The sequence below is a fragment of the Sinohyriopsis cumingii genome, chromosome 2 (genome assembly GCF_028554795.1).
Source record: "Sinohyriopsis cumingii isolate HCF-2022 chromosome 2, ASM2855479v2, whole genome shotgun sequence".
NCBI classification, from domain to species: Eukaryota; Metazoa; Mollusca; class Bivalvia; order Unionida; family Unionidae; genus Sinohyriopsis; species Sinohyriopsis cumingii.
Window position 1 is genome coordinate 157,011,159 of NC_142962.1, and position 24,894 is coordinate 157,036,052.

Genomic DNA, 24,894 nt, shown 5'->3' on the forward strand with positions numbered 1-24,894 from the left:
TCTTAGTACCATACATATTACAGATGAAAGTGTCATTTAAATAACACTTTCATAAATTGAAACAGCTCCTAAATTGATCCTAAATTCATCGAAAACTGAAACTATTGTATTCAAAACTAATAAAATAACTGACGTTCTTAACATATAATCAATATCTGACAGTACATTTATTATTTTCTTACAGCCAAAACATAATTGTATTATTCTTACTAGTCATAAAAGTTGAAATAGCAGTAACGAAATCTAATTTATATAAAAAACGATAATGTTTACAAGGAAACTTATATTTTCAAGGATTAGACATATATGCCGCAAAAACAAAAACGTACTGAACGTGCTGCAGAAAGAAACATGTTCAACTTGCCGCATAAAGAAACGTACGAACTTGACAGAACATACTTGACGAATTTGCTGCCGAAAAAAAAATTATGTACGTGCCACAGAAAAGAAACTTACTGTGCTTGACGCAGAAGAAACTTAAAGAACTCGACGTAAAACGAAACTGTCAGAACTTGCCGCAGAAAGAAACAGGATTTATAGAACTTGCCACAGAAAGAAACTTATCGAACTTGCTGCTCAGGTGCACTTGTTGAACGTGTCGCAGATAAAAGCTGCAGAAGAAAGCTTGCCAAACTGTTCGCATAAACAAACGTATTGAACTTACTGCAAAAGGAACTTGACGAAAAAAAGAACCATACTGAAATTGCCTCAGAAATAAACGATATTCAGAATAAAATCTTGCTGAGCTTGCCGTTGAAGAAACTTGCTGAACTTGCCATAAAAAGAAACTCACTGAACTTGGCATAGAAACAACTTACTAAACTGGTTGCAGAAAGAAACTGACTGAACATGCCGGAGAAAGAAACTTGCTACTGCTCCAAGTTGGTTCTATCTCGAATTCAAAAGCAATAATGAAAACAATGATACAACCTATCTTAGCAGAAGTATTATGACGCTCTTTTTTCTGCAATACTATTTCCAATCATAACCATATACGGTTCTGTGTTCAGCTGTCATTAGGTTATCTGCATTGCTGAAGGCTTCGTTACAAGTTTTAATGATGAAATCACATGCGTGCTATCTCATTATTAAAGGGCGGGCGACTTTAATTTAAGACGTTTTCTTCGCAGTGTTCTAAATATTGTCGCACCGCGCTTTTTCACTTCTTCAATATTTTATAACACTTGGTCTTCACCCAATTTTCGTAAAGTGTTTTAAAAACGTCGTTTCGTATCAGCTGAGTATTCTCCATTGGGATGGCATTACAAGTGCATCTTTTTTAAAATGACGCAGCAATTAGTATTTAGTTGGTTGCAAAAACACTGTCATTTCTCCGCATCTGACGCTGTTCCTCCTGCATGACCTGATAGTTCATGAGAAGCCGCCACAATTAATGCTGTAACAAAATATCAGCCTGGTATGCTTCCTTCTTTTCAAGTAGACCATCGTTATGGTTATGAAGTGTGAAAGTATTGTATATAAACATATTCCTCAGTTATATATTTTAATGTAATTTTATTATATAATTACATACCAATTTTACAAATACCGCATAGAAAAGGCACTAAAATATATTCAGTTGGTTCTGACAATACGTGCTTTCTGGCCACTGTGATAAAACTTGTATTGCTAATTTGGATGACTTTGTTTCATTGGGTACACCAGCAAATTTGGAACCGCCTGCTATAAACTCTATTTTGTTAATGAGCTTTTAATCAATGGCAGAATCAAGTTCTCTGTTTGAATTGGTGTTGTGTTTACAAAGCACGATAATGAAGATAGGAAAACTATTAGATACAATATCTCAAAATCAGGTAGAGATTTGGATGGGAAAACCGATAGGTTCAACGTTAATCTTGAAACCAAAATCAGGATTAGTTAATTTTCAAAGGAATCGATGATCCGATTCCAATTAATGATGTACCAAAGTCTGAACGATTAAACAACATTTTTCTCAAAGTTTCTTTTTAGTGTCCCCTTAAGGAAGCATTCAACCGCTGCATCGCTCTTCAGTTGTTAGTTATGTTATTAAAGTTTGATTTGCTATATATTCATAATGATACAAAAGACGGTCATCACCGTCGGAAACTAAATGTTTGAGGCCAATATAACAAACACAAAACATATGGCGCACAATGTTTGCACAGTTATGCTAGCGAGGAAGTACAGAATATACGTGGTCTAAATTGCGTAGATGCTGTTAGAACTGTTCTGTCATCTGAAGATCATAACGCATTGTCTTTTCTTAATTTCAAAAACATATAGAGCGTGCCGTTTGTGATCCACTCTGATTTTGAGTGATTGTTACTTCCTATAGCAAACGCTTATAACAATCCTGAAACGTCATCCACTAGAAAATATCAAAAGCATGATCCTTGTGGTTGTAAATACAAAAAATTAAAATTGCGTTATCAATTGACAAAGTAGACAAATAAACTTGTACCGCGTTGAGGTCTATGATATTCTTTACATTCAACGTCGATTGGCGATCAGAGGTTCCTTTTAGAATCCTGTTTATGAACGTCTTCTTGAAAAAAAGTTAATCACGCTTGCACAAACATTTAGATATACTGCAGGGGAATTTCTTGGCGCTGACGGCAAACTTGTCCTTACCATTCCCAAAGGAATATACCGATATGAGTACATGACTCCTGTGATACACGTAAGGAAGTCAGTCGGCCGCATTAACAAAATTTGCACAGAATATATTATAAAAAAATTTCTCCTAAGACTACGAGCATCAATCAATGTCTAGAAGAAATTTAATCTCTATTTAAAAATGGATGTGCTGCTCCTTGCCGAAGTATCTAAACTTTTCGTGACATCTGCACCTCATATTACAACTTGGATCCATCTTGATATTTATCTTGTCCAAGAACTGAGTGTGATGCTGCTCTAAAAGTGACTGGAATCCGGTTGGAACTGATGACTAATGTTGATAGTTTTATCGAAAACGGAATACGTGACTGAATCGCAGTTATTGCAACCGAATATTCAGCTACTAACAACAAATACCTTGACAACAATCAAACAAACGAATCACAGTATTTTACGAATTGATACGGAAATAATTTGCATGATTGTGCTATATCTCAGTTGGAGGCTTCAAGAGGATGAATTTCAGAAAATCTATTTCACAAATGAGATGATGCTGAATGATGAAGATGTGTCTTAATCTTGGTCTGACGTTGATAAGAATTCATCGCGTTTTGTAAGTCAAGCAGAAAGCATGACTGAAGTGGAACCAAGTGATGCAGCTACTAGGCAGCTTGTACCATGGCATTAATTATTCAAGTAAGTATTCCAGGATAAACATTTGCAATATATTATCATTGAAAGAAAACGTAGACAATGCTGTTATTGTTATTGTCGGGTTTAACGCCATTTTTCAGCACACGATAGGCTATACATGGCGGCCAGTATTAATGGTGGAGGAAGAACCCGGGAAAACCCCGGAAAGAACCACCGACCCACGAGAAGCTAGTGGCACGTAGACAATGATATAACTGCTAGTAATCATTGTGGTCAAGAAACAATTAACCAGATAGCAAAAGAAGAAAAAAACAGATTAAAGTAAAGAGATAAAATATTTGTGACCCACATTCGTTGTTCAGGCATCAATTTAATAGTTTATTTAAAGCTTCACAAATATCGCAAAATCTAAGGAAATCTCAGATGTAATATATTTACAACCATCCAATGAACAGCGGGTAAATTGTTAAATAAACAAAAGCAAAAGAAGATCATGGTTCTTCATAGTCCCAGTTGGAACCATTGCAGAGATACTAGAATAATTACATTTAAAAGAAAAGACAAACTAAAACGACGGTGAATTATTTATGCCCCAATAAAGTGATTTGAACATCACGATAACGCTAACACTACTACCTAGCCAAAGTTGCATAAAGAAATTATTTATAACAGATGTAACCGAAATGATAAAGAACGTCATAAACAAGAAAAATGTGATTTTCAGCAAGATTAGATCAATTAAAATAAATTATGATCTGATCTATAACATATACCAAAACCAAGACGATTAAAGATTTTATATTAGCTTACAATAACGACAAGCTGCATGCTGATGTTGGACAATCAAAACAGACAAAAAATAATATTTTGAAAGTTGTTAATGAATATCGATTTGGTATGAAGTAGACCTAATAAATTATAAAAAAGAGATGAAACGAATTTTAACAGATTGGAATGAGTTCACTTCAATCCTAAAAATGTATTAATCTAAACGTTTATGATCACTTTAGTAATTCCAATTTTTGGTAAAATGTTAAAACTTCAAATAGTTTAACTAATTGTTTACACTCTTTAACACAAAGGCACAGATGTTCTCTAGTAATTTTCTAATATATACCTATCTATCTATCTATATATCTATCTATCTCACACATACACACACAAATCATAAATGAGCCTTCCGTATTGCACACAAATACACTCCAACATAATATTCTCTCTGTATCTCAGATCATGCGGAATAAAGAATTGGACCTTTTCTCAAAGATTTAAGGGGATATTAGGTCTTAAAAGCAAACGCTGCTATCGACATTGACGTAACTGTATGTGTTGCATATCTGCTTAGATACAAAAAGGCAAGAGGCATAACTCTGATATCACGGTAATACATAAAAAATATTTTTATGATGGCATGTGTTTGTTGTAATGTTAGGATCTTGATATATATGCTGTGCAAATTGTAAATCAGTTTAAAAATTAGATGCTACTTCAGTGGCTCTCATTCTGTTACTTGTACCCTCTAACAACATAAACTTGTCTGAGAGAATCAAAAGAATGCATAAGTTACCACTTGAGGGTGGCGTCAGTACATGTCTACCACCGTTTTTTTTTAAACAAAGCCAGGTGTTACAACAAAAGGTAATAAATCATGTACAAGAAAAATGTTAAGTCATAACCTATCAACTGTTAAAGCGACCCCAAAAAATAAAAACACAACATTAACATCTTTCATCTTTTTGCTCTTATTTGCTACCATATCGATCTCTTGCTTTTTGATAAATATGGCAAATACTCAAGTGAATTGACTCTTCAAATAATGTGTTATAATTAGACGACAAACTGGTTAACCGGTTGGTTACAGTGATATCGACTTTAAGAAGATATATATGTTTTTTGTTGAGAACATGGGGTAGGGATATGTTTTGAAAAAGTCAAATTCATGGGTGCATGTTTAAAATAGTGCACTCTCCAGCAATTCCAACCTTCTCCAGAAATAAAACAGTTGATGCAGAATTAGTAACTTATGGCCATCCATTGTTTATAAGATAAGCACATAATAGCTGGCGCTTTGCAGAAACTTACCAAAACCTCAAATACCTCTATACCAATGAACCTACCATACAGTGATATGTGACGATTGTGCCTCAAATAGTTTTATATATGGAACATGACGGAAACATGTATAGCGTCAAACGGGAAATTAACATGGGAATTGCAATATTGCCTCTACAGGATTTATAGCCTCAAATTGGAACAATATTACAAAGAGCTGACTTCACACAATCCAAAAATGTAATGTCTTTGCTTACAGTGTAATAGTAGCATATGAGATCTCTCAAATACACACACACACAGGCTCCCAATACCATCCAATACCACATAAACACACTATGCAAATCGTCTTGTAGTAGTTTAGAATTTTAACAACGAAACCAAATCTCACTACCATCCCTTACAAGATAAAAAAATACTATCCATCACAGCATCAATACCATCCAAAATCACATATACAAACTATTTAATGCGCTATGTGTTAGGTTAGAGTGTAAAGGAAGGAGATGAAATCTCATTAAATATGCTGTACCTTAAACCACAAAAAGACTGTGAGCATTTATCCAAAATTTGTGTGAGCATTTATCCAAAGTTTAAGAAACAACAATGATGGATGAACAGACTGACACATTTTCCCACTTGCATTCCTAATGCGCGTACGTAAAGGAAAACATTCCTTCCATTTCAGTTCGAACTCGAACATGACCAACATGAACAGAGAGAGGTAAAATATCATATATGCATACAGTGTCGATGAGAAACAACATGCAACAGTTTTTAAAAAATTCAACACTTTTATTCACAGACAGAAACTTCTCCAATACAAAATCTATAAGCAAAAAATAATGTTTCCAAACATTACATATTTAAAAGGTTGACAACGTTGTGGAGTCAAACTCGACTTCCATTGATTTAGGTCATTTGACAATCGATGTACAATGCGTTACCTATCTAAAGACAAAAGATAACTATAATGTTCGCAAAACTATTTATATAATTTATCCTCGTTTCCAGAATAATCACTATACAAATATGTCACTAAATTTTCTAAGATTTCCTAAACCGCGTTGATGAAGGAAATACGTACAATATTGTCCATACCCAGTGGAATCTGTTTCGTATAAATGTCACATCACTGAATCAAGTAGTCTTTGCATGTATTTCGTCTCACGAAGTCAATGATGTCTTCCAAGGGTGGGGATCCATAAGGATCGAAATATTCTACACTGTGATCGTTGGGAAATAGACGGCCACCCAGTGGGTTTCTGGTTGATGCTTGTCGTCGGTGTTGATGACATAAGCTTGAATGACCTTTGGTTTGCTATGAGGAAGTTCATCTTTAGAGCACACGACATTATTCCAAGAAGCGGTGTAAGATACGTTTCTCAAGAGGCAATGAAGTTCCCAGGTATCCGTTTTGTCTATCACAGGCAATGATAAGTCATCAATTCAATCCTGACTTTTTTCTTGAAAATCTCTGTCGAATAAATTGATATCCGCTTCATCTCCGTACTCTGTGGAAAGAGATATTCGATGCGTTGGATCTCTAGAAAAGTAAGTGGACACAACAAATAGCCATGCAAAGCTTCTTCCACTGATGCAACACGTTATTTTTCAAGTTGAGACCACAAGCGTCATCCAATACCTTTCCATATTTTCTTCTTGGCTCATCATCTTGCATTTATCGTTCTGAATATGACAGGGATTATTGTTTTGATATTCGTAACAAAGTTTTTTGGTCAACAATGTATTTTGTTCAGGCAATTGCTTCGCATGACATGAGACTAAATGTTCTTACTGTTCTGACCATCTCTACATAATGATATCCGCTTTGTCTTTTTCTTTTTATTCTGGTTCAAAGACGTCCTCAGCTCCCGTCACCACCGAGGATCTACATTCCAAAGATGGATAAGATTCTTTTATATATTCACATAGTCTAGAATCACCTCTCTTAAACTGTTGACTTCCAGAGTTTTGTTAAATTCTGCATAAAAGATGACGTTCACCGTGTTCGGTAGAGCTTATGAAAACGGAAGTTCCACACGAAGTTGGCAGGAATTTATAAGGTGGAAATGTCTCTCATCGCTGCCTAGGTCTGGATTTAAATCAAAAGCCCACAAAGTGTAACCTCTTGTATTATCGTTGTACGAAATGCCGTGACTGTTGTCGGTGCCTAACAGTCCCGTGACTTCGTACAGGGACAGTAAGATCTCAAGTACTTTTTCTCCTCAAAGTTAGGTTCAAAAGTTCTTTCCATTTCGACTGACTTCAATCTTGGACACTTTGTAGTGCTTGCACTCGAAATGAGTTTGAACTATGGCTCCATTGAAGAGTTCATTGCTGAAGATGCCGATGATTAAACGTTTGGGTAGCTGTCCGTTGAAAAGATGACAGCCGATCTTGGAACGGAGTCTGGCGGCAATGGTGAAGCTTTTATTCCAACTCGTCGTATCGGATAGCTGGCGGTCGTTCTGCTCAAGTGTAACTGATGTCGTTTTCCACTTTGAGTAACATTTCTATTCATCGCATGTAGAGTCTGACATCTTAGATGATCGTTTTGTACTCGTTCGAATCAGCCATTAAATGGAAAACGGTACTGCCTCGATTCAGTCTCAGCAGGATATCTACACCGTTCAACAAATACTCGTATTGCAACCAGCCGTCAAAATGAAAACGATCCATCAGTATTAAACTGCGCCTTTGAAAGATTTTCTTTCGACTGTCGGTAAATCTCACGTTGTGGAGATATAATATCCCGGAAATCTCGTTCAACGTCTCCGACTTATCAGGTTTCCATATTGCGCACGCATCCCGATGAGTCTCCTCGGCTTCTTCTCCGTTACTTTGCAAAGATTGTCGAGTTACGCTTTTAAGGGTAAGTATCGATGCTGCTGCGGACCAGTTTGTTATTCAAATAAAGATCCACTCTGAACAGCAAATGTATGCAGTTGTTGACGGGAGCTGCTCTGGCATCGTCACCTGAAGCGGGATCGTCCGTTTTGAGAACTTTGACTTTTAGGTACACGCAACTGTTATTCATAACGATATCAGCTACGGTCTGTCCATTCACCTCACATTTAACGGGGGCTGACGTCGCAAAAGAAGACACGGGATACACTTCTACCCATTTGATTTTTTGGCAAGTATCATGGCAAGCACATCCAATTCTGACTTGGAAAGTTTCAAGAACCTCAGTACATCTATATATGTGTCGGTGTGTGTGTGTGCGTGTGTGTGTGTTTATATATAAAGAAAACACATTGTCATCCAGTTTCTTTCGACGTCAGTTAGTTACTTAGTTTGTGGTCACGTGATCCTGCCTTTTGAGTCTATTTACGAGCCATCTATATTTCTCATGACGGACTAAGACCACAATTTGTTCTTCCGTCTTATGTATCAACCGTCCCACATGAACCATAACTGATAAATCTATATCGCTATTTTACTAACCGCTCCGGTGGCTTAAGTGGTTAGAGCATTAAGAGTTTAGTGTAAGGACTGGTTGGCCTGGTGTCGGGATAATGTAACTGCGTTGGGCATCATGCTACATGTCTGCAGCATGATGTCCCAGTGCTAAGTATCACAATAAAATGTCACACTGCAGACATGGTAGCAATAAGACTGAACATTGTTAAGGCTACGTTACAAATTCATTTCACCTAGATACTTTTTCTACACATTAGACCTGATTAGCTCGATGCAGTCTGCAGGATTTCATCGTCGGCTGACTGTCTCAATTTTGTGTGTTACTAATGTAAATAAACTGACGTAGAGGAAGTAACCAGAAAGCGTCTGCATGTTCCAGAAAGCAGAGACATTTAACGTCCAAATGTTTTCATTAACCAACAAGCAAATGCAACGTTTTATACAAGTTCATAAGAAACTTTTCCATATAAGACAATGGTGAACGGACCATGCAAACAAATTCACTATTTCTTCGGAATATCTTCCCGAATTTGGTCAATCTCATCTGGAGGGGGAGGCAATACTTATCGTCTGAGGCCTGTCAGTTTACTCATCTTGCTGAAAATTCCAGTCAAACTAACACAGGATCAAGAAAGGCAAATGTTAAACTTACGCAGTACATATCAAGTTTCATGCACCACATATCAACAAATTTGCAGCCACTTGAAATTATGTTCTTTTGCTCTCTAGGCAAGGTGCAGTTTTGAGGTCTGATGTGCCTGCGTGTGAAAAATTAAATTTGTAATAACTTTGGGTGGTGGTGAATTTTTCATCCAGTGAAATTTAAATCGAAATTTTGAATATATTTTTTGTGGCTAATATGAATCATAGTATTAGTGACAGCAAATTAAATATGATTGGTCAGAAACTACGACAAAACTCTGATGAGCACAATAAGTGGTCACACATGAACAGTTAAGATGTAAAGGCAATGGGGCATGACAACTCCTTTCCGAATGCCACGTAATACACAATAACCTAAGTGATCAGGTACTGCACCTGGCAAAACAACAATACTGAGACTTGCCATGTGGCAGCTGCAAGGTGTCAGGGATGTGCCTAGCTTCCAGGGTAGGTGACATAATGGTAGTAAAGTCAACTGCTGATGGATCCTCTGTATCAATATCAGACTTTAAGGTCTATCCAAGACACTTTAGCTGCTGTGGCTTGTTCCCTCTACCAACAAGTCATACCTGAAAAATACAACAGTGTCAGACTTTGGAGGAATGAGACCAGTAGAAAATGAAAAGCTGCCAATTCATGGAATGCATCTCTAAAGTATCATAACCAAGTATCCACCATTGCATTAACCCCGAAATGTTGTGTGGTTAGAGGCAACTGAATGTTAGTTGTATAAGGAAATGAAGACAAACAAGTCAGGACCAAACTCCGCCATACCAAATGTTGAAGTTGCAGTCGGTCTTCAGGTCGTACCTGTCGAACTTGCAGTCGGTCTTCAAGGACATAGCTGTTGAACTTGCAGTCGGTCTTCAGGACATAGCTGTTAAACTTGCAGTCGGTCTTCAGGACACAGCTGTTATACTTGCATCCGGTCTTCAGGACATAGCTGTTAAACTTGCATTCGGTCTTCAGGACATAGCTGTTAAACTTGCAGTCGGTCTTCAGGACATAGCTGTTAAACTTGCATTCGGTCTTCAGGACATAGCTGTTAAACTTGCATTCGGTCTTCAGGACATAGCTGTTAAACTTGCTGTCGGTCTTCAGGACATAGCTGTTAAACTTGCAGTCAGTCTTCAGGACATAGCTGTTAAACTTGCATTCGGTCTTCAGGACATAGCTGTTAAACTTGCAGTCGGTCTTCAGGACATAGCTGTTAAACTTGCAGTCGGTCTTCAGGACACAGCTGTTAAACTTGCATTCAGTCTTCAGGACATAGCTGTTGAACTTGCAGTCGGTCTTCAAGGACATACCTGTCGATCTTGCAATCTGTCTTTAGGACATAACTGTTAACTTACAGTCGGGTTCATTTACACCATTCATATTAACATCTTTCAGTAATTCTACTTTATCAGTCATGTCCGTTTTATTTAATTCTGACATATTGTCAGCTACAAGATTAGGTGTCCTCTGCATGCTGCTTCTTGCAGAGTTGGCATATCCATGGTAGCCATACTCTGCATGCTGCTTATGGCTGGAGTTGGCATATCCATGTTAGCTATACCCTGCATGCTGCTTATGGCTGGAGTTGGCATATCCATGTTAGCCATACCCTGCATGCTGCTTATAGCTGTAGTTGGCATATCCATGTTAGCCATAATAAGTCATGCTGCTTATGGCTGGAGTTGGCATATCCATGTTAGCCATAATGAGTCATGCTTTTGTATTACCTTCAGGAAGGTCATGAAGACCAATAATAGTAACGTTGCTATAGGCGGCAAAGACAATTCGACAAGCATAGTAATCCGCAAAAGCCAGTCCAGAATACGTTATAAGTATGTGATCAACTTAAGTAATAGCTTATGCCCTCTGAGCTATTGATTCCAGCTGAGTTCATTTTGAACATTCTTAATTGCGATATTGTCACAAAGGAACGTTTCGTTCGGACACGTTTCCTAGAACAAAGAAATAAAAAAGGTAAGTAAGGGATAGTTGGATCCAAAACTTTCAACAATATTACTCTAAGGGACAGCTGGATCCCATACCCTGAACACGGTTACAGTAAGGGATAGTGGCATCCAAAATCCAAAAAGATTACTGTAAGGGACAGTTGGATCCAAAACAATCAACAAAGTTCTCAAGGAATGCACAATACAGTTGATACCTATCGTGATGACGGACAATTCTGACTCACATCAAGTGTATAATGCACAAAAATTTATGACAGAGATGACTCACCTCCAATTTGTCTAATACACAGAGTAATGTCAGAGATGACATACTCCCAGGTTGCCTAATACACAGAGTCTTGACAGAGATGATATACTTCCAGATTGTCTAATAAACAGAGTTATGACAGATGATATACTTCCAGGTTGTCAAATACACAGAGAGTTTAGAGATGATTTATTTCCAAGTAGTCTATTACATAGATAGTTATGACAGGGATGACTCATCTCCAGGTTGTCTGATGCACGGAGAGTAAAGTAGATTGTAGATTATAGTAGATTTATTAAATACTATGTCTGAGTCTGTGAGCATTTAACATATGCCATTTGCCAGATAATAGTGACTTAGACATTATATTGTTGTTGTTGTTTTGGGGCTTAACGCCATTTTTCAGCACACTAGAGGCTATACATGGCGGCCAGTATTAATGGTGGAGGAAGAACCCGGGAAAACCCCGGAAAGAACCACCGACCCACGAGAAGCTACTGGCAAGCTTTCTCACATACCCACATTGGTTGAATCCTAGACTCGAACCGCTGCAGACAGAGGTGAGATGGCAGTGATCCGTAACGGAGAGCGCTTTAGACCACTCGACCACTCGGGGCCCCTAGACATTATATGATCATAACCTCTAGAATTACTTCGAACCCGCAACCTCTCGCATCGAAAGAGAAAGTTTAGCCCACGAAGAGGTCACCCAAAACTAATTTGTAATATTTCTTGTGATGGCCGTCCAATCTGGACCATTAGCTAGATAAAAAGATAAAAAAAGAGGCTAAAGATGCTGAATAAAAACTGTATCCATGATTTCTGACCTCACCATGCTATAAGATGAGTGATATAACGCTGAAAATTGAATTTACTGTTAATAGGTAACTAATTTTTTTTAATTTTAATACAAATTAAATTGCGTCTCTTAAAATTAAAATTGTATTACTACCCAATGTTTGAAATTATAGAGCACAACTGTGCAAATGTTCAGAGCAGTATCTTAAATATTTGTCGCAAATGAGAGATCAAAGACAAACCGTCTCAAATGAGCGATAAGAGGCATACCCCCTTAAATAACTTCAACACAAACCACAAACTTTTTAATTCTTCTATTTTATGTATAAGCATTCAATGCTGTGCCACTTTAGCCATGACTGATAGATCTCTGTCGCTTTTCGCTACGCATTAGACCAACTAGTTCAATAAATTCTGCACGGTTTCATCATAGACTGACGGATTCAATTTTGTGTATCATAAATGTAAAACAACTGACGTAGAGGAAGTGACCAAAAATCTTCTGCATGGCCTAGAATAAGAGAACCTGGAAGAAAACTGATCTCGTAAAGATAATATCATTTGAATAATATATGGGAAATGTGGTCAGAATACATACAACTGACAAACTCTATACCGCCCTGCATTATATGTAGAAGGGAACACATCATCGTGCAATGCAAGAAAACACTACCGAAACTTGTAATAGATTTAAGAACAATGAATCTGGATATTGCAATAAGGTCTTGTTACTTTATAAAAACAGTTATATATAATACAACTACATAGAAAATGAAAACAAACAATGAAGAGGAAAGGTCACTAATAATAGTACCATAAATACTCCTAATTAAGATAGTGTCCTCAGTCCACACAACAGGGGTGATGAAAATGCATTGCTCTGGCGAGGAATAGCCTGGGTAGAGCACTTCTACTAAGTGGTTCGAATGGTGAGGCCAACACTCACCAGCGGAAGCTTAAACGTTCCATAGCAAAGTTTTACATTCATTTTTCACATCAATATATATATATATATATATATATATATATATATATATATATATATATATATATATATATATATATATATATATATATATATATATCATCATCATCATCATCATTGGCGACTCGGTCTCGAAAGACCATGCGAATAGCGCCCTTGGGGTGTTGCCTGTCTCTGTTGGCAAAGTCTGCTATATATATATATATATATATATATATATATATATATATATATATATATATATATATATATATATATATATATATATATATATATATATATATATATATATACATATATATATATGTATATATATATATCTATATATATATATGTATATATGTATATATATGCATATATGTATATATGTATATATATATATATGTATATATGTATATGTATATATATATATATGTCTATATATATATGTATATATATATATGTATATATATATGTATATATATATGTATATATGTATATATGTATATATATATATGTAGATATGTATATATATATATGTATATATATATATGTATATATATATATGTATATATATATATGTATATATATATATATATATATATATATATATATATATATATATATGTATGTATATATATATATATGTTTATATATATATATATATATATATATATATATATATATATATATATATATATATATATATTTATATATATATATGTTATATATATATATATATATATATATATATATATATATATATATATATATATATATATATATATATATATATATATATATATATATATATATATTTCTTGGCATCTGGACTATCTCACTTTTCAGCTTACTTCATGTTTCTGTCTCGCTCGCTTTTTGAACGCTCTGTCTGACAGCTAGGCGTCATGTAAAACGGTCGTTAGCATAGCTCTCCCAGTCGTTGACATTGATGTTGGCCGTCTTCATGTCCTTCTTGCAAACATCTTTTACAGCACGGATGTGATCATCCAGTCGGTCGTGCATCTTTTGTTAATTCCCCATATAACAGGTCCTTGGGATGTGGCCTGGGTCCATTCTCTTGACATGGCCGAGCCAGCGAAGACGCCTCTCGCTGAGAATGGAGAACATACTGTTCATGTTGGCGCGTTCAAGAACTTCTGTGTTGGGTAATTTGTCCTGCCACTGGATGTGCAAAATGTGCCGCAGGCATCTCAAGTGAAAGCTGTTGAGTTTCCTCTCGTGTCTCGCATAGGTGGTCCATGTTTCGCTGTTGTATAGGAGTGAACTGAGCACGCACGCCTAGTAGACACGCAGTTTTGGTCTTCTCAGTGAGGTTGGGGCTGTTCCATACCCTCTGGTTAATTCTGGCCATCACTGCTGCTGCCTTGGCAATCCTGACGTTGACCTCGGGATCAAGTGGAGAGTGAGCTGGAGATGGTGGACCCGAGGTATGTGAAGTTCTCAACAACTTCCAAGTTGTACCCATCGATGGTGACAGAGGGAGGGGAGTCAGCATCCTGCGCCATGACTTTCATTTTCTTCAAACTGATGGTCAGTCCAAATTCCTTACAGGCGTGGGAGAGTCGGCATATCAGCTGAAGTCCTTCTTCCGTGTGTGATGTCAAGGCTGCATCGTCAGCGAAGAGCAGTTCACGGATGAGTACGTCTGTGACTTTAATCTTAGCACGGAAACAGCTTGCCGTCAGCCCTGATGTGGATGTACACACCCTCAATGCAGTCCTTGAAGGCATACTGCAAAAGCATGGAGAAGAAGATGGCGAAGAGCGTCGGCGCAAGGACACAGCCTTATTTGACTCCGCTCATGACTGGGAACGCCTCCGATGTTGCGCCATTGAAGCGCACTGTGCTGTGCATGTTCTTGTGGAACGACGTGACGACAGCAAGCAGTCCGGGGGGGGGGGGGGGGGGCAGCCGATCTTCTGCAGGATTCTGAAGAGTTCACTCCGACTGACCAAGTGAAACGACTTCATCAGGTCAATGACGTCAATGTAAAGTGGCTTCTGCTGCTCGCGACACTTCTCTTGCAGCTGGTGTAGTGAGAAGATCATGTCTACAGTTGACATGCCGGCTCGAAAGAGAGACAGAGAGAGTCTCATATGCACCCGGGTTAACTCTGAGTATGATTGTAATATGCATATGCCAGTTTTATTGGAGTGTTCTCATCTCTTGGCAGCAGGGCGTCTCTCATGTCACAAAATTCGCTTTTCTCTCTCTCTCTCTCTCTCTCTCTCTCTCTCTCTCGCCTTCCGCATCCGAAGGAACTGACTGTTCAGAGCAGATGGAAATGCGATTTGGTCACTTATGATGTTTCCTAACACTTCAGATTTATATCCCAATATATGACAACTACCTTCAAAAAGTATTAAATGACGACCTGAGCAAACATAAAGGAAACATGCATAGTTGGGGAATGGTACCATTTTTGGATTTGATTGTTCTCGAGAGACTGGAATTAACATTGCTAACTTGATTTAGCAGCGGTAGTCAGATAAGTTTAATTTAGAACAAACACGATCATCACTGATTTTGTTATTGTTTCTCTCTCGCTCTCTTTCTCACACTCACAAACACACACACATACACATACACATACACACACAAACACAAACACAAACACAAAAACACAGCAAAGTATGGAATCCGTCACAGAATAAGGCAATAAATAACTTGGATAAGTCTTAGAACGATTTGATCATTTTCGTCGTACATGCGTACAACGTTACCTAGGGTGGATAATTGTTTTTTCTAGTTAAGCGACTGAACTAGCATGTATCTAATCGTAGGTCGCTTGCGGCGAGTGATACAAAAAGCACGCAGTGCACGGGTATTTTACCCTTCCTAATAATCATTCTCCTGTGGATCAAAGGTAAGTTTCTTCTTAAATTGACACATTGGTCTTTTGGATCTTGTCATTGAGTGTACGTTCTCAATTTTTGTTCAACAGCCATAGGGGTTAGTGTTTTTAATGTCATAGCGTGAAATGTTGCCTTTACCACTACGCGGATTGAAACATTTTGACTTTTGAATTGTTACAAGTTGCTATTAACAGTTTAATATAGTAGCATTTGTCTATAGATTTTAATTCTGTACCTGTTATTATTACCAGTTTGGTTTTATTTTAGCTGTCTGTGCGTATGTATGTGAGGGTGTATCAGGCTGTTGGTCTGGCCGTCTGTCTGTATAGGGATGGATGCGATTGTGACCATCAAGACCATGCAAGGACGGAACGGGTTATTTGCAAACTTGTTCGCATGGTGGATCAATGAATGGTGTATGTGACCAATGCAAGTGTGGGCCAACCCAAAAAATTCAGGATAACTGTGGTTTGACAATGCACACGTGAACCAGGTCAAAATGTTTCGTTTGCAAGTTTTTACAATTTTTTTTAGTCATACGTGTTTGCGAATCATACGGACTGTACAAATGACTGAGTCACGGGTCACATGTTTGGTACAATTGTTATCTTGATTGCAATTAAACATATTTGTTTCAATTGATGTTGTCGTTTTCAACTGAGTACAATAAAGTTCCTTTCATTACATGAGATTTTTTGAATCTCACTTTCGTTACATGAGATTATTTGAATCGTACTTTCATTGCATGAGATTATTTCAATCTTGCTTTCATTATATGAGATAACTTGAATCTTGCTGTCATTAAATGAGATTGAATGAATCTTATCTTCATTTTTGAATAGATGAATTTCATTTTTGTTTTTCTATTTGTGGACTTTTTGTGTAAAGTAATTGAGCGAGTCGCATGTTTAGAGCGTGAAAGAATCACACTGTATTGTATAGTATATACATATTTTTATTAATTCATTTCATAAACTTCCATCTTTTCACACTGTGTTGTGTTGTCACTTAATCCAAGCATTCATTCAGGTTAAATCTTGTTACCGGATCATATGACGGTAAGAGAGCAGGGAAAGAAATTTTGCATTTAAGCAATTTAGATTCTATTGTTTTTATTTTTATTGCCAATCTTTTGAATTCTACCATGTATGGTCGATATACGGTTGGATGATGGTCAGCCACAACGACGTTTTGACGAGTAAGTGTCGTTTTAGCAATATACATCCCAGTATCTACTGAAATCCAAACACGTTAAACGTAAGGCGTATGGCGTAACGTTAATTCAAGTTAAGGGTCATAGGTTCCCAGTTGAAGTCAACCACTTTCAACAATGATTTCATTTAGGGACGCTTAATGTTGGAACTTAGAAGATATTTAACATAAACGTTCTTCTTGTCACCATAAATCCTAAAAAAAGTGGACATTTAGTCCATTGCATATTATATAATTATATTGAGGGAGTAATTTTGATTTCTTAAAATATAGTTTTACTATTTTTAAAACGTGCACAAAGTCAGAAATTTACAGTGAGAGAAATCTTATCTGATGCAAAGATCTCAAAGTTGAACAGGCAAGTGTTAAAACATTACAAGAAATATCATATCGTCAAGTTAACGAATGACTTGAGTTTGAAAATGTAACCAAAAATAAGTCTCGACAGTAATAGCTACTAGCACATATTAGATTTGTCAAAAATTGATGAATGAAATAAGCAATTGTCATATCATATTGTCCCTGCATAATCGCCAATCCTGTGAAACATATGGACAGGTTTTTCATATTGTTTCCCCTTGGCCTTGTCGCCAGAGTTCTACAAAATTCTTGGGAGCTGAGGACGACAATACATCGCGCTTGACAGTAAGACGGCAAAAAGTGGCACCTAAACAAAACATTTAACTCAGCCTAATTGAGAATGACGTTTTTGCAAACCGTACTGGCTATTAGATACATACAATTTGTTAGTGAGAATCCATAAACGTAACCTGAAGCAGTTTTTGCCAATTTAGCGGATACGTGCAATCGCGTTGGTGAATTTGGAAGCCTCTTTTCTGGTCAAGAACTCGGCGTCCTTGAGATATCATCCACGGTCAGCTCATAATACCTGTATTGGTATCGACTAACCTTGTCGTACGGCAGAAAAAATAGACAGGCTGATGAACCTCGTTGGGGGTTCGAACACCAAACACAGCCGGCGAATTTTCGTACTGCACTGGTAGGTAAATCTGCAGCATGGTCAGCTTCTTGAGCCATGCCATGAAAACATCTAGAGAGACTTTGGCTACTTCAGCCAGCTTTTATATAGATGAAATATCAGTTCAGCAGCCTCTACTATATTGCAGTGAACTTAGTAACCATAGTGTTTCTCAGATGTTTTTTTCAATTAGGTGTATGCTAACAATCAGCTACCACTCGAATTCGTCAGTGCAAAGAAATGATTTACTAACCACGTTAGAATATTTTTAGACCACTTTGCCTTACCTAGGCAAGACTCTCGGCAATAAATATCGTCTCAAGGCCACACAGTGTTGTTCTACTGTAACTAAAAAGTCCTATTTTTTTTAAAACAACGTCTGAAAAAACTTCAGTTATTGTTAGAAAGTCTGGTAGTAAAATTATAATATATAACCTGGACTATATCAGGTACACCGGGTAAAGTGTAGAGGAACGCCAATAACCTAGACCCAGATCCCAAAAACATGTTTACTTCTATAAATAATGTTACTGATAAGAAACCCATACACACAAAGATTATTGTATCTATGTACTAGTTAATTACAGAATGAAAAAAAAATTTTAGGTCAAAAATAAATTAAAGAAAGTAAACTTGATTTTGTCAGGGCTAAAGCCAACACACAATATTACATTACAATAGCATACAGTGAAATAAAAAAAAATTAAAGACACAAGACTAACTAACAAACAAAGCAGATTAAATAAACTATACGCAATGATAAATTTCAAAATGTTTTTGAATGAATTCACAATAATCCCTAAGTAGTATTTTAGTAGAAAAAATACCGTAAATCAGTACTTTGTAATTCCGTTAATTTAAATGAATGATTCCTCTCAAATTTGATCTGAACACAACAGTAAATGATTCCACAGACTGAACTTAAAACAGGAATTAATTTTTTTTTACCTCAACCATTTTATGCAGACTGTCACCTGACCTATGACGCAATATTAATTTCTGGAAAACTTCACTAATACTTGAAAAGGTTAGGTTTCTAAAACATTCTGAGTTTATAAATAAGATTAGACCTTGATCTCAAATTAAAGCAAACATCTAATCTGTTAAAACTAAAATGTACCTTCAATCACGCACAAAGTTCAAGCATACAAAATAGATTTACGTAACACTTTTCAAAGAGGTTCTGATGAGCGGGTCATCTTGTAAATTCTTTGCCTATGGGCAGAAATGGCTCACGATCGCCCTGTACAAGCCAAACAGAGACGACCTCAACGAAGTAAACATCCTGGCCCTCAGTTTAGAACATCACAATTAAAGTATAACTCCATGGTTTAGAGAACGTATTTAGTATTACTATGTAAAGATTCAAGTGAAATTCAAAGGACTATCGCAAAAACAGCGTAGATTTTTTAATTATTTTTATCTGAATATCATAAGAAGACCAGTCACTTTGAAAATGTTCAAATGGTTAGACCAGGATCAACTGCGAAGACATTGCAAGTCCTGCAATCCCACGAGATTTGACATCAATGTTACACCAAGTCCTGCAATCCCACGAGATTTGACATCAATGTTACACCAGATTCCCTAAAGAAAGTCAATGACACTGTTCAAGAATTCGAGGATTACCAAGTACTTTTAAAATAACTGATTCCACAAGATGCAAACGTGCTCTGGAATATTGGATGCCGTGTCGTGTGTGTGCGCTAACTGTCGTCTACGTACATATTCACTCGGGAAAATTTATGAAGAGCATGCAAAGACATAGCAAGCAATGGAACTTGCGTATGATTTCACTTTGGTGCTTTATGGAACATCAAAACTAGTAACTTGTATAGTGCTGATGCATTCGAGTAAATTGCCTTACCCAAGGTCACCGCGGTAGCACTAGGTCTTGAACTGATTACATCTAAAAACGTTAGTGTAAGCCGTCGTTCTATATTTTATCGAAGTCATATATTGTGTAGATGGAATGTGAAAATACTCTTCACGACCCACGATGTATTTCTTGCCTTATCTTGACTCTCTGTCAAGTGGTGGTTGGTGTGTTGGATATCGGTCAATCATGTCTTTTTCAAAATCGCTTGGGTGGACTTCTGCCAGCACTTCTTGGAGAGTTTTGGATGACACAAAACATTGTTGTCGATTGGCTTCTGGTTTCTCTTTGGAAATACGTGATCGTTTCATGAAAGTAGATAATTCAAATTTAATTTGACGATTTTACATTTCTCTTTTTATATATAGACGGAACCCCTCACTCTAAAAGAATACACTCAGTTTTCAATCTGTAAATATGGACGAGTCAAACACGAACACCCTTCTCGTCAGAGATTTAGAGTGATTTTGGAAGTACACTACCAACAAAACATCTGACTTCTCCTTTCGAGATAAAAGTTCAGGTACCTGGTATATCTGCCAGGATAAAGGACATCGGTTTAATAATGTCAACGTAAAGGTATCTCTAGCAAAGAAGTACAATATACTAAAATATAGATAGTTGTTATCAATGTCAAAATGGGTATTATTCTTTAGAGGGTTCCAAGACAAAAGAAAGCAAAGAAAACGAGAAGCATTCTTCAAAAAGCGAAGACAACCATACCCGTCAAGAAATTCAGGAAAGCAAGACATATAGAACAAACTAGAGATTAAGTACCCATGCCAGTAATGAAATTCAAAACAAAGAAACAGATTTTGAAAGAGAAAAGGATCTGGATTTTTATTATGTGTTTGGATATTCCATTAATTTAGATTTTACATGAATATACCAAAGAAAACGCACATATTGTATCACGAATTTAAGTTTTACTTGACTTTTCAACGATTAAGTAGTCCTTCTTTTCTAAGAGAGATGGATAGCCTGAATGGAACCACTGGCTAGATGGATTTTTTGTGAGGGGTTGGATTTTTTTCTAATGAAAAAAAAATATTTTGAACCTGACTAAAACAGATGTAACTGTCTTAATTCTTTTCCACGGCTACACACTGCTGCTGCTGCTGCTTTTGCTGCTTTTCTAGTGGTAATATTCACTGGCCTTTCGGTAGTGAATATAAGTGTAGTCATGGAAGGATTAAAAGTCTTTGGTATTGAACGATTTCTTCCTCTCGTGGCGTATAGGGTGTATATAAACACTACTACATTTCGCTATGGGTGTTGCAAGATAGTATGTTTGCATGTATGTATAACCACTACTACCTTTTGCTTGTCCGTGGTATTGTGTGTGAATATTTCATCACTTTCTTTTACATCCTATCTGCACTCTCTTGCGTGATAGTATATTTGCATGTATGTAAGAAAAGCGTCTGTCTTAAACATTTATACCGTTTTCTTTAGATAGTAGGTTGTGTGGGAGGATAGTATATAAAAAGGTGCTGAATAGTATTGCATCTGTTATATTGTAATCGAAAGCGTTTGTTGGATAGTTGGGTATGTGTGGGATTTTAATCAAAATGGGGGTGCTCTATGATAGAGTGATGTATAGTAAGGGTTTTGGTTTCGATAGTATATATAAAAAAGGTGTAGAACAGTATGTCAAAATATTATCATTACAATTTCCATTTGAGGCAAAATATGTTTCAGATTTGAAGCAGCCTATAACACTCGCCGAGTTAACATATTCACCGTGTATTTTATCTACACGTTAAATATCAGAACATTTTAACATAGGATATCACGTAGGTACCTATAGGGGAGAGAAATGGACTTCAACTCTGACAATGCTATCATCACATCCATTTGAGACCAACCACTTCGAGTGATGTTACCAATTACGTTCAGTGTTAAACCTATGGATAATCTTACACGGTATTTCCCATACGGAGCCATACAACCTCCTGCATATAAACCATACGGCGTAGCGTTAATTCCCGTAAGGAGCCCAGTCGAGCATACGAATGGGCATAGATCTGTTTGGGATGCACTCGATCTTATTTGATACCTTGTCGATAAAGGGTTGATATAAATAGTCGGTATCGCATGCGAAATCGTCCCTTTGTGTTGCGTTCTCAAACAGCTTGCCTATCGCCTACATGCTGTTTGCTGGCGTGTTGTGGTTGATGTTCCACGTATCTTCCCTCTGCATAGCACCGCCCAGCGATGGCGCAGAACCCTGGTTTACAAATCACTTTCCCGTGTACTGCTGCCAGATCGCGCGTGCCACTTCTGAGTAAGTTACGACTTCGAACGCCATGGGGATGAAGCTGATTGGCGTAGTTAACCACTATGTCGATTCTCTGGATCACTATGTTGTAGTTGCTAAACGTATGTTCAATACGGAACTGTTTCAAAGGCCATACTGGTTGTATGTCATGTGTACATTTAACAGCTCAAAGTCGAGCGGCATATAGATGCAGTTACCAAGCGCTACAGCGGTAAACGTAACAGGCTGGATGGCGGCAACGACGTTACTAGCGTTGTTACATACAGTGGCAGTGTTAGTCTTCTGGCACTTTGGAAGACATCATTGGTCCTCACCTTTTCAGTCAGCTAAAGAACTTTGTAAACGCCCGAAATGTTAGAGTCCTCGACGCATGCTAGCCAATTGTTCTCATGCATGTTCCAACAGGATGAAGCCAGATGGGACTGGATCTAGTATAAATACTTAATACGATTATGTGAATTAGATATTGATGTGCAATTCCAATGAATGATGAATGAATCTGACACCTTAGCCATGCGCACCAAGTTCAACGGATATAACAAAATTACATCGTTCCGAAATGGATACGACAGAAAATGGAATTAGAATGACTAATCAGAAATGAGTTCGTATATCAAAGGTCAATGTATGAAACTTATCAACATAGAGGCCTATGACGGTTCTGTGGATCTATCAACAGATTTGACGGTTCTGTGGATGTATCAACATACATGATCAATGTGTAGATTTTACCATTATGTATGATATCGAATTATCAAAAAATAGCATTGATGTTTTGAATTATCAACAAGTATAATCAATGTATTCTTCATCAACAAGTATGACGAATGTATGATTAAGTACGTACAATGACGTTGATTTTTCGAACCAAGTACCCGTCACAATGAGAAAACCAATACCGTCCTTAGGCTGGACGTCATTATTGCCAGTTGGATCGATATTACATTTTAAAAAAATAGTATTTCTACAATTCCCCGTAACAGGTCTACAACTGAAGATTGTTTCCGTAAAGTACACAACCTCCTGACAGAATTCATTTGCACTGTGACCATACAGAGAGATTTGTTAGCGATAAGTATAGTACTTTGGTCATGGTCATATCTACGGCCAGGGAAAAATAGAACGGGTTCTATACTGCCGATGAGTTTTGTGCGCGCATCAGCATTTGAAATCGAATCAATGTTTCTAAATCGCCATTGTCAAATATCTCCCTTAGGTAACGCTGTACGCGGCTACGAAATCTACATTTACGTTGTTGTTTTTGCTAGGTTTAACGCCATTTTTCAGCACACGATAGGCTATGCATGGTGGCCAGTATTACTGGTGGAGGAAGAACCTGGAAAACCCCAGGAAGAACCACCGACCCACGAGAAGCTACTGGTAAGCTTTCTCACGTACCCACATTGGCCGAATCCTAGACTCGAACCCACACGGACAGAGATGAGATGGCAGTGATCCGTAACGGAGAGCGCTTTAGGCCACTCGGGGCCCCCTTTATTTTCGTATATATATATATATATATATATATATATATATATATATATATATATATATATATATATATATATATATATATATATATATGAATTCACTCCGCTACACTAGCCCGAGTCTCGCTTTATCGGTTCTTTACGATAGGTCTTTATATGGGACTGATAACCCATTGCATCTGTCCGAGTACTGGCTCTCCAGAGTGTAATTACCCCCGATGAATACCGTCATGTTCCAGGCTTCCTGTCGCCGCCTGGTAGGCAACTAAGTGGTTGACTGGACCATCATCTGTATCGCAGACAGTCGTCAACTGGATCGCCGCCTTGGTCGTGTTCTGGGTCGCAAACAGTCGGTGAGTGGGTCGTCTTATGGGACTCCTACTGAGTCTTAGTCTGCGTCATCGATTGAGTCGTGGTCTCTGTCGTCACTCACAGCGAGAAGGGATCAGCCAATACAATAATATAAGCCCGTTAACATTTAAAATCAAAACAAACTTTAGCGAAACGAAACTTACTGTCCATGTGTTATCTCATTAAAATAGTTCCAACAATTACGTGACACTCCACACTAGTCTTCTAAATTATGAGACGATCCAGGTTTTCGCTTCTGCATGGCTGGTGTTGCTGTCAAGCCATTCAAAACAATTGTGAAGACCATCCTGGTGGTGCCGGGCACAATTGCATCGTTGTTACCGAGGTCGGGAAATTTGATAATAGGTAGTTATCTCTGGTTGGTTTATTCGTCACTCCGACGGTGTGATGGAAGCGATATGGTTTGTTTTCATACTGAGGCATGCGCCTTATAATATTA